The sequence below is a fragment of the Quercus lobata genome, chromosome 11 (assembly GCF_001633185.2).
Source record: "Quercus lobata isolate SW786 chromosome 11, ValleyOak3.0 Primary Assembly, whole genome shotgun sequence".
Lineage (NCBI taxonomy): Eukaryota > Viridiplantae > Streptophyta > Magnoliopsida > Fagales > Fagaceae > Quercus > Quercus lobata.
The window spans coordinates 42,803,669-42,815,778 of NC_044914.1; the positions used below are offsets into that span (position 1 = coordinate 42,803,669).

General features: G+C 33.3%; 1 long non-coding RNA gene across 1 annotated transcript; it reads left to right on the plus strand.

The window, feature by feature from the left end:
• Nucleotides 1-5,086: 5,086 nt before the first annotated feature.
• LOC115968805 lies at nucleotides 5,087-7,677 on the plus strand. Its single transcript, XR_004086798.1, has 3 exons — nucleotides 5,087-5,317; nucleotides 6,605-6,771; nucleotides 7,196-7,677. It is a non-coding gene; the product is annotated as an uncharacterized LOC115968805 (long non-coding RNA).
• The last annotated feature ends 4,433 nt before the right edge of the window (nucleotides 7,678-12,110 follow it).

The window sequence follows — 12,110 nt, forward strand, 5'->3', positions numbered from 1 at the left end:
AGGTTCAAATCTTTACTTCCCATTGTAATTATCAAATTATATAAAAAAAAAAAGTTTTAAGTAGGTGTTATTGGTCACTGAAATTTAAATTACGAGTGTTAATTGTTCCATTTGTCAACTTTATTTACATCAAATTACAATATTCCAAGTAGCAATTATGTGTATTAGAGGTCAATTGTCCTGTTAAAGAGTTAAAGTCTCAAAGACTCAGGCGACTCATTCTAATCCTCAGGAAATAGTGACTCTGCAACTTTTCTATCATCTATGAGCTGTAGTGCAAAGTGACATAATAGGTCTTATAAAAGCAATTTTCCTATAATGGATATTATTTTTACCTGTAAAATTATTATTTCCCAAACTAGGAAATGGCACCTTGGAATTTGGATTGACTCCACACAGGACTCATAATAGCATATGTGATAGACGATCGGATTAGGACCCACCCAAAGATACCCCTAGACCTTGCAGATTGTCAAGTAGAGACTTTTTTTTTAATACTAGATTATAAATATTTACTCTAAATTATTGAGTCTTAAAATTTTGAGTTGTTTCATGTTAATTAGTCTCTCAAATTTGAGATTTTCATTTTAGTTCATCAAATTTGATTTCCTCTTTAAAATGATCATTTTGTTTAGCCTTTGTAAAGAGAAAGGTAACACTTATCAGCCAGATGACTTACAAAGATAGATGAAAGGGCAATCATGAAATACAACTTAATTGGCTCAACTTAAAAGAATCTATGACATGGCTAAAAAAAATGTCAAGTTGGCAAAGTAACATAAAAATTGTATTCAATTTAAAACCTCCAATTATATCAAAATGCAATTATATAAAGAATCAAATTCGACAATAGTGTACCAAAAATTTCTAGACTACTAGATCAACCTTTGGAAAAGTACTTTAAGCTTGAAGAGACCCAAGAGGAATATTTTTGTATCAAACATTTTGATGAATGCTTATACTTTGCATCCACATCTTTGATCTTTCAGTCTTCACTACCATAATAACTTTTGATGGTACATTAACAAAGTATCATGCTCGTACATTAACTTAAGTGATAGTAACCATGCAAATTCTATCATCTATGAGCTGTAGTATGAAAGAGACTAGAGAGAGAGAGAGAAAAAAAAAAACTTAGATATACAAATTTCCCATATCAAGAATATTATTATTACAGGTTAAATCATTGTGTACCAAACTAGGAAATGGCACTAAAAGTCTAAAACACTTTAATAGACTCCACATGGGACTCATTTGATGGCATAGGTGATATGACAGACCAAATAAAATAGATAGCCTTAAACTTTGCATGGTGTGAAAGCCGAATTAAAAAAAAAAATTATTACATTTTGATTCTTAAAATTTAGAGTTAGTTTCATTTTATTCTCTTAAATTTGACAATTTTCATTTTAGTTTACAAAGTTTGATTCTCTTTTCAAAATTGTCATTATGTCTATGCCCATTACTAATTTTGCCATTAAGAGAAAAGAGAGAAAAGAAGGAAAGAAAATAATGTCGTTTCGTTGGCACCTATGACCTAACAACTAGATCAATCACAATAAATCAATGACAAATGAAATGACCATCTTAAAATAGAACTTAATCGCTTCCCCCTTTAAAGAATCTATGAAATGGTTCCCTATTAGGGTAAAAATTTCAGTTTTGCAAAGTAGCATAAGAATTGTATTCAATTTAAAATTTCCAAATTAGATAAAAATGCAATTAAAGACATCAAATTTGACAGTGGTGTACCAAAAATTTCTACTCTATTAGATCAACCTTTGAAGCTTTGGATCTCTACTAATAACAAATTGAAAGAGACCCAAGAGGAAAATTTAGGTGTTAAACATCTTCATGCATGCATTACATCAACATCTTTTGTCTTCGCTAACACACATTTTCCATAGGTGGTAGTAAGTTTTGACGGTACATGAACAAAGTAATCATGCTTGTCCTATCTTGAGGACATGGGGATGCTGTGTATCTCATGATCATCTTGACAAGATATATCTAGTGTTAGTACATGAATAATTGTACTTCTTTCTATTTATATATTGACAAGGTATCACATGATCACATGATCGATCGTCTTCACAGAGTTTTCACTATTCTTAACACAAATTTTTATATCTATATCAATTTTTTGAAATGTTGTTTGAGAATTTTTCGAAATTGGGAATCAAACATTTTTTGAAATTAGGATATTAACAAATTTTGGAATTCAGATATTGAACACAATTAAATTTTTAACTACATAGTTAATTATTTTTGTGTTCAATTATTTATTAACTATGAAATAGATTTATTTGTTCTTATTATGCAATAATTTACATTACACTTTTAGTTCATTATGTAATTAAATATTCAACTAAACTAAAAGATGAAACTCACCTATGTTCTAACTAAAGCCAAGGCCATGGAGGAAGGAATGCAGTTTGCTTGGGAGATGGGTATTAGAACTACAATTTTTGAATGTGATTCATAGGTGGTTTTTCACTCCCTGCTTGGTTCGACCACTCCTCTATCAAGCATCTCTAACATCGTCTCAAGGTTTTTGTTACATGCTCAGAGGTTTAGTGATTGCAAATTTTCTTTTGTTTCATGGGATGGTAACAAAACTGCACATGGTCTAGCTCAATATGCTTGTCAGAGTTTAGTTCTTGATGCTAGAAACCTATTAGAGTTTAGGTCTTGATACTAAAAACCTATTACAGTCTAGTTCTTGGATAGAAGAAACTCTATGTATCATTGAGCACTTAGTGTTTGTTGAAGGCTAAAATTTCACAAGAAAGCCCATTCCATGAAAAGTAAAGAAGGCCCAATTCAAGCAGCAAGAAGAATCAACATTAAGGCCCAATTTATGTTCAGATTTCCAGCAAAAAGGTCATCAAAAAGTCCAACAAAATCTAGTAAAAGAACTGGGCCGGGATACCCAGAGGCTGCCAGAGGCCCGGGATCCTCAGGACTGGGCTGGGATACCCAGAGGCTGCCAGAGGCCTGAGATCCTCAGGTAATGCAGCACAGTTACTGTGGGATTGAGACAGCTCAAGAAATGAAGAACAAAGATGTCCTTCTCAAGTACCCAGTGGTGCAGCAAAGAATCAGAAAGTATAAAGCAAACATTCATGAATAAAGGAGCTGTACCACAAGGAACCAAGAATGAGAAAATTATACGTAGAAGCAACTGGAAGAGAACTTTCAACCCAGCAGTAAAAGATTCCAACTATTTGGGAATAATGACAACAAGGAAATAACACCGACAACTAAGTCTGAAAAATGAGAAACCTTGAAAGAAGAGAGATTGAAGGCTAATTGTTGAGGACGCCCCGGAATGGAAAGTCAGCAAATGACTTTTAGAGAAACAGCAATAAAAGATGAAAACTATGAGAAAAAAAGGGAAGAGACCAGCCCTTGAGCAACTGTCACAGCATGAGCTCTGAGGGGCAAAAGAGAGAAATCACTAGTACCATGGAGCCCTAGAAAACACACTATAAAAGAAAGAGAAAACCCATGTTGAAGGGGGAGAGGATTTTCAGTAGGAAGAATATCATAACAGAGTCATTAGAACTCTGTAAAATTTAAGAAAAACAGAGGAATGTCTCCCGGTATCCCAGAAACAGCCACTATAGCACATACTTGGATTCAAAAGGATTCAAACTTTGCAAGTCTTAGAGGCTTGAATAGCCATCAAAGTCTGTAATTTTTGAGCTTATTTGAACCTTATATCACGTCTTAGTGAGCACATTTGTAATCCACAATCAAGAAAAATAATGAAATATCTCATATTGATTTGAGAATTTCTAACAATTACTTTGCATATTTCTTTACTGCTTCTTGCTGCTCAATACATATATATTCTTGCTTGTAAAGCTGAGTCCCTGCCCAAGCAAAGCCACTCGGACTTGAGTTCCAAATCCCACAAGTCTTGTGCAAAAGCATAAGTCTGTGAGAATTGGGGCCAGGATCCTCGTGGCTGAATCATTCTCATAAAATTCACTTACATATATGTATGTGTATTAATATATATATATATATATATATATCCTAATAGTGCAGAGAACCAGAGATTCTGGGTTCTTACAGGCCTAATACGTCCCGGGATCCCACGACAGTATGCTCGGGGTACCAGGAGGAATCGCATTTTTGCCTTGAGGAGATTTATGTGACTTGCGCACAACTTGGTTCGTAATCAGCCCCCATTTAGCTGCGGTGAACCAAGCCCAGTCCACCAAAAATACAACTATTTGGCCCAGGATCCTTGGGCCTGTGTGCTAAAGAAAAAAGCACTCTCACAGTGTTTCAAGATATAATGCTTTTATCCTTATCTTAATAAAATGAACTACTTTGCATTAAAAAAAAAAAAAAATACAATAGGTATGTAAAAGAGAGAAAAAAAAAAAAAATGATCCCAATACACGTGTGGATGGTAATTGTCCACACTGCAAGCTACAGTACCGCCAAGATTACAAAACAAAGACAAAGACTTTGCACTTTGAAATACTTGCAAGCTACTAAACCCCTTTTAACATTATATCAAGGGTAAATTTGTAAAATAAACCCTAAAGTTTGAGTATGTTTAAATTTTACAAGTTAAAATTTCAGAATTTGGATTTTATCCTTTAAAATTTGGGGTGTTTGGATTTTACACTCTGATATTTTAAAATTTGGATTTAATCCCTAAAGTTTCTAAGCGTTTGAATTTTACATGCATAAATTCTGGAATTTTACGATGTAAAATTCAAATAGCTCAAAATTTTATGGATTGAAATTCACAAACTCCTAAAATTTAGGGTGTAAAATCTAAATTATGAAACATTAGGATGTAAAATATAAATACCACCAAATTTTAGAAAGTAAAATCTAAATTTTAAAATTTTAGAATGATGTAAAATCTAAACACTTACGTTAAAATGTAATTTGCAATTTACTATTAATTATAATTCAAAATTACACCTAAGCGGCTAAACCCACTGACCCAATGCACACAGACTACACAGTCACATACCCACTTGCGACTCACCCACATTTCCAGACCAAACCCTCTAACTTTTTTTGAGAAACACCAAACCCTCTAACTTGAAGTACTAACTTTACCAATATCACAAAATACAGATTACAGAGTAAAATACAGTCAGAAACAAATATCAAATACGCGTATTCAGCAAAAAAAAAAATATCAAATACGCGAAAAGCAGATGCTGCAGATCGGACGACTATGCTGAGGAGGCGTCACTGCACGATGATCATCGGAAAGTTGGCAGCAGTGGCGTGGCGTCCTGTACACACTCAAACTCTCTCTCTTGACTCTTCAACACTGGTGGTATTTATGAATATCTGTATAAATGTTTTTTTTTTTTTTTTCTTTTTCAAAGGCTAAAAACTGTGCTTCTTGTGAAATGTTTTTGGACTATTGTTTGTTGTTTTGAACTTTGAATTAATCAAATATCCCAGAATCAAAGTTCGTTCAAGTTGGCTTTGTTGATGGCTTTCTTGGCTTTTTTGCTTATGGTCTCTAATATACTCTGTTTCTCTCTTATACATGTTAAAATTATTGCTTTTGCATGTGTATAAGCACTTGTTTTTAATTTTTGAGTGAACCCAATTCCTATTTGTGAATTTTGGGTGAAAAGACATTGTGAAATTTGGGTTAAACATCAGAGTATTCTTCACCCACCCAAATTTTCCTTTTTCTGTTATAATACAAACCCTTCTCTCCCTGTAGAGGATAAAGACCAGTGAACCGCTCAATAGCAAATGTACAAACAAGAAATGATAAGCTTGTTATATATGGCAAAACAAGCTTTGAGTGATGCGCTTGCTAATTTGTTATTTACAATCAGAAAACGTGCAAATGGGTCCGAGACTGAAGACTCCATGATGCATATATAGGCAACTATTTGCGTCTTTTGTAATCATTGCTTTATTCATTTCTATGTTGGTTCTCTTCACTCTTCACTTTTTACTTCGAAATGAATTTTACTTCATTCTCCTCCTACTCTTTTTGACGACAATATTCATTTCCTTTGAGAACATTTTTTACTTTTTAGAAGACTTGTTGTGAGTCCAAGACATCAAGAACTTAATTAAAGTTTTAGTTTAAACTTTGGCCCTCTTCAATAAGTGGCCCATCTTGCATTTGTTCCCTCTATAAAACCGGACAGGCCTCATACACTCCTCACTCCACATATGACATGAAAAAGGGTCTTAACTCTTCAAAGTTGTTGCCTTAACCCCATTAACCCTTTCCTATTTAAGCCAAGTTTAGCCAAACCACCTGCTATATAGTGTTTTCCATCAAATTGAGCCAACTTGTAAGTTTTCATGCATTATATTTCTTTCAAGTTTGTTTGTTCTTGAGTATTATATTGGTTTGGATTTCTGAAATTGGGAAGTGTGTTTTGTTCATGTATGATTTAACCTTTTTTTTATTTATTTTATTTATTTTTTATAAAAAGGATCATTTATCTAGTTTCTATGAGTTGGAATATGAGTGTATCTTAACATATTTTTTGTTTAGGGAAGTGTTTATTGCACACACTATGTGGAACAAGTATTGGCCTTTAATTTATATTTTAGTGACCCTTGTTTCTTTAAAACGTTTCAGCAATATGCTAGCTCCACCAAGGGAGTGTCCATGCACTTGGCAAACAGGTCTGAGCCATCTTCAAAGAGCAAGACAGCGAGCCAAAAGGAAGAGATGGAGGAAATATACTAGTGCTGCCTTTCTTTTGAGAATGGGAGATTTTGGGAAAATAAATAATAAATAAGTTGGTAAGTTTTTTAGCTTTTTTGGTTTTGTTTTTCCTGCTAATGTGATAAGTATCATTTAAATAAAATTTAGGGCAAGTTTCACTTTAAACCTATAGTTTAGGGGTGGAATTTTTGTGTATAAACAGGGGTAGACTTTTGAAAAATAACAAAATAAACTTTTTGAAGTTAACATTGGTATAACGTTGTATTGAAAAACATCTAATCTTTTAGTTCTTATATCAATTTGATCCATTGATGTGTATTCCTGTAGAATTGCCGTCTATGGTTTTTTATAATATTGCAAACTGCTATCTCATTGCTTGTCATTGTTATATGTATATGGTTCATGATTATATATAATATAAGCAATATTTTGCTTAAAATACTTTTGCTAGCAGCTGTAGAAAAGTATTCTCTAAAACTTGTGTGAATGTAATTTGTTTAGGCCGTCTAGAAGTCTTGATGCACAAGAACTGTGTTCAAGAGTTCACACAAAAGTCAGCCATTCCGCTGCCAATATATGAATCTATAAATGAGGGTTCGGAGGATCGCACCTGACTGAATGGAGTGGAGTACCTTACATCTCTCCAAATACTTTTTCAAAATGTAAAACAGCATTACAAAACGATGCTGAACATGCAAAAAGAGCAGAGAAAGTAATATCAGTCAAGGTGGTGCCAGAAATAGGAAAATCCTGTGATTTCAGATTCGACAACCTCAGAGCTATGTATGCGGCAGAGGCAAAGAAGAAGAGTGAGAGTTTGAAAAGGAGCAAATAGATATTGTATATAGTTCTGAAGAAGTAAGAAGAAGAGTGTGAGTTTGAAAAGGAGGAAATAAATATTGTATATTGTTCTGAAGATCGAGGATTAAAATAGGAAATTTCTTTAAAGTGATTGGTTAAATTTGTTTACATTTACAGTTTCATGACTTCTGTGTTTCAAAATGTTGAAAAGTTAAGAGCCTCTTTGTTTCTTAACTTAAATCACTTTGCTATCAAAAAAACTAGTTCTGGTTGACTAGGACTAGCAGAATTGCTGATTGGATGCAGGTATTCTATCACTACTGTGTCTTAACCAAATTTGCCTCTAACCATATGAGAAGCCAAAGGCAAACCCCACTAGCTGCTATATTTTTTTTCACATTTTCTCATCAACCACCCCAGACCATTGAATAGAATGAACAAGTAAAAAAGACACTAGGCTTGAACAAAAATTATGATTCCCTTTAAGCAGTAACTAAGCTCGAAAGAAGTTCAAAACTGTGAACTCCCACAGCTAAAGAGAACAAATCTCATTGAAAGTAGAGTTTACCTCACTGTCTGGACAACAACATTGGATCCAAGTCGGCATAGAAGCAATCCCAAGCCAACCTGCATCAATCAAGGTTGAATAACCCACTTAGCCTATAGCAGTGACAATTAGCAAGAAGAAACAATACTAGAAAGACCAAGCTTGTTAGAATAATAATGGTTCAATGATGAAAATAACATTTTTTCTTTTCTAACCACTTTTTTTTTTTTTTTTTCTATTTATTAAAACTTTTGAGACAAATGACAATTTATGATATATAGTATAAAAAAAAAGTAGATATTGAATTCACATTTTGTCTCAACTCCAACTCATTTTTTCTATTTATTTTATAGATACAATATGATTTGATATCTATGACACCCCTCAATGATAAAGATTACTACTTATCATACAAAGACACCAATAGTTTTTTTTTTTGAAAAATATTTTTTAAAATTTTATTTTAATGTAAGTGATTGATTACTATTCATCTTACTACACATATAAATTTATTTTATTTTTAATGTAAGCCAATTAGTTCAAGTAAATGAAGTCCCTACTCTACTTCCCAAAAGACACTGAAATTCCATGTGTTAGGCCAAGGACAATTTATCAAAGTTCATTATACCATCAAACCATGTGCCATCAGATTATACTTTTTGTTTCTTGAAATTAAACTATTGCCTCTAAGTCGAACTAGATGGTACTAATAAAGATGAAGTTAAAGAGAGAAAGATTGAGATAAACAAGTTACAAGTTGCAAGTGAGTGAAATATTTGGGGGGGGGGGGGGGGGGTGTTCTGTTATGAAGTCTTTGGGCTTTGTGTTTTTGTCTCTGAGCAGAACAGAAATTCAAATTCCGAGTATTTGTTGTTATTAGTGTATTGCAATGATGGGTTTCTTGTGATAGGCCCGTTATATAATTTAGAGAAGAAAAAGAGAAAAACCAAACAGAACAAATGATATGTCATATATTTGGGCCAAAATGGCCCATTAGCATTAATTTTTGAAATATTTAGCAACAGAGCACTGTTTCGGAAATAATTAGGGAAATACCACTTTTTCCGAAAACGCCGCTATAGGGCTCGAAAACGTCACTATAGGGCTTAAAAAACGCCACTATAAGGCCCCTTGAACCTGTTATGGGGACTTCTAAAAAATTTTGCAGGAAAAAGCCGCTATAGGGCCCAAAAACGTCACTATAGGGATTAAAAACGCCACTATAGGGTCCCTTGAACCTGTTATGGGACTTATAAAAATTTTTGCAGGAAAACGCCGCTATAGGGCCCAAAAACGTCACTATAGGGCTTAAAAACGCCACTATAGGGCCCCTTGAACCTGTTATGGGACTTATAAAAAAATTTTGCAGGAAAACGCCGCTATAGAGCCCGAAAAAGTGGTATTTCCCTAATTATTTCCAAAACAGTGCTCTGTTGCTAAATATTTCAAAAATTAATGCTAATGGGCCATTTTGGCCCATATATTTGTATTCTTATGTGTGTAATATGTGTAATTGTACTTTTCTCTTTTCCTTTTCAAAATGATCATTCTATCTAGCTATTAACAGAAAAGGGAAAAAATTATGCATTCTTTTGGAACTTAACAGCTAAATCAATCAAAAAGATAGATAAAATGGCCTTCTTGAAATACAACCTAATTGTCTTCCCTTAAAAGAATCTATGATGTGAGATGGTGAGTTTTGAGCTCTCTCTCTCACAAGAGAGAAACCTGCTGTCTAGCCTGTCTCCCCCTTTTCGTTGAAATTTTGGAAATAGAGAGAATCTCTCCTTGGCTTTGCTATAAGCACCGCTCCAGCATGAGCATTTCTCTGTCCTATCAAAGGGTTGTCCTACCCCTCTTGTTTGTATTTCTTCACCCTTTGTGGCAATTTTTACCGTCCCTTGTCTTGTGTGGATCTTAAGCTAGCCTTGTGGGGTTTTGTCTCTCTCATTGGTGGCTGTCCAGATCTTCCTAGGAACGGTTTGGATCTAAGCTCCTTACACCAAAATGTTTGGATTTAAAGATTGGAGTTTTAGCACCGGATGGATTCCTCCTCATGGTCCACCGAGCTTTGTTCTCTTCCAACATATACTGTTATTGTATTTTCTTTCCTCCTATTTTGATTTTAGCAATAAAATTTCTGTAGTTTATCTAAAAAAAGGGAAAAGATAAATCTCTGACATGATTCCTTCATTTCCTCGTTGGCCTAAAAAAATGCAAAGTTTGCAAAGTTGCATAAAAATTGTATTCAATTTAAAATCTCCAATTATATCAAAATGCCATTAAGGCAATCCAGGATAAAAACATTCATAATGGTGATTGTATTTTGGTGAAAAAAAAAATATTTTACCACCAAAAAATCATGTGTTATTGGAGAAATTAAAGCTAAATGTTTTGCATATACAATAAACTGGTATAAATACCAGTTGACTATAGCAAGCCGTTAAAAATAAAATTCAATATTTTATTAAGATTATATCTCTTCCTTCAATTACAAAACTCAAATTCTCTCTCTTCCTTTATTATTTTAATAAGTTGTTTATATTATTTTAAAAAATGAAGTGATAAAAAAAAATAGAACATTTGATTTGATATCGGGTATATTGTAAAGTGAGATAGTAAAATAAATAAAGTAGTTTTTTTATGTGCTAAAAGCTAAAATTTTTAGCACTAAATGCTCTAACTTCAACAAAAAAAAAAAATCATAGCTAGCCTAGTATAAAAAAAAAAAATTTGTTTTTGCATTTGTTGGTAAATGATTGCATCTTAATATATTTAGAAACAATGATTTTGGGACAAAGTTTAGCTACAAAACCAGTTGTAGCCTTAGGCTACAAACTGGTCTAATAAGATGACATGTGTAAAAAATAGCATGTGCATTGCACATGATTGAGTGAAGTTTTAGCTTTTAGTTTTTATTTTTTATTTTTTTAATAGGTGGTGTAGTTAACTAGGGTTAATTGAGTGAAGTTTACTTAAATAATCATGTGCAATGCACATACTATTTTTTACACATGTCATCTTATTAGACCAGTTTGTAGCCTAAGGCTACAACTGGTTTTGTAGCTAAACTTTGTCCATGATTTTGTGTATTTATAATTTTTCAATACTATATGGATGCCTATTTGGAGTTTTTTTTTTTTTTTTTACTTCGGCCCTCACTAGCTTAAAATCTTGAGTCCATCCCTGCCCAGGAGGAATATTTTTATATCAAACACTTTGATGAATGCGTTGCATAGACATCTTTTAGTCTTCAGTCTTCACTAACACACATTTACCATATTTTACGTGAAAAAACTTAATTTTAATGGGACGTTAACAAAGTATCATGCTCGTACATTAACTTATGTGATATTTCTCAAAAAAAAAAAAAAAAACTTATGTGATAGTAACTTTGCAATTTCTATTATCTATGAGCCGGAGCATGAACAAAAGTAGCAAAAAAACAACTTAGAAATACAAATTTCCCATTATGAATATCATTATTGGGGTCTTGGAGTGAAAAGTTAAGAGAACCAACAAAGGAATGAATAAAACAACAATCAAAAGACAGAAATAGTTGCCTATATATGCATCTTGGAGTCTTGGACCCATTTACACGTTTTTCTGACTGTAAAAACAAATTAGCAAGCACTTCACTCAAGCTTGTTTTGCCATACATAAGAGCATTAGTATTAGTGGTGCTAAAAAGCCATATTGCTAATTTTAGCACCACCAGTTACAAAAATGAAGCTGCATTCGTGGAGCCAAAGCCAAAAAATTTGGCTTCTCAGCGTGCACAGCTAAAGATGGTTTTGGCTGCGCACCATAGCTCAAAGGTAAAATATATATATTGCAGGTGCCCTTTTTAGAGTTTTACTCGAGGGTGAGGGGCATGCAAATAGCAACTTTAGTCTCTACCAAAGGCAAAGTGTTAACAAATTATGAGCAATTATCCTAATCAAGGTCATTTTCATACTTCCCAGTTTTACTTCAATGCTCTTTTTACTTACAAGTTAAAAGTCCATGCTATTAGACTCAGCAGGTGTTTTGAGGTTAATAAATGATATTTGTCCCGCTTTGAGGCTA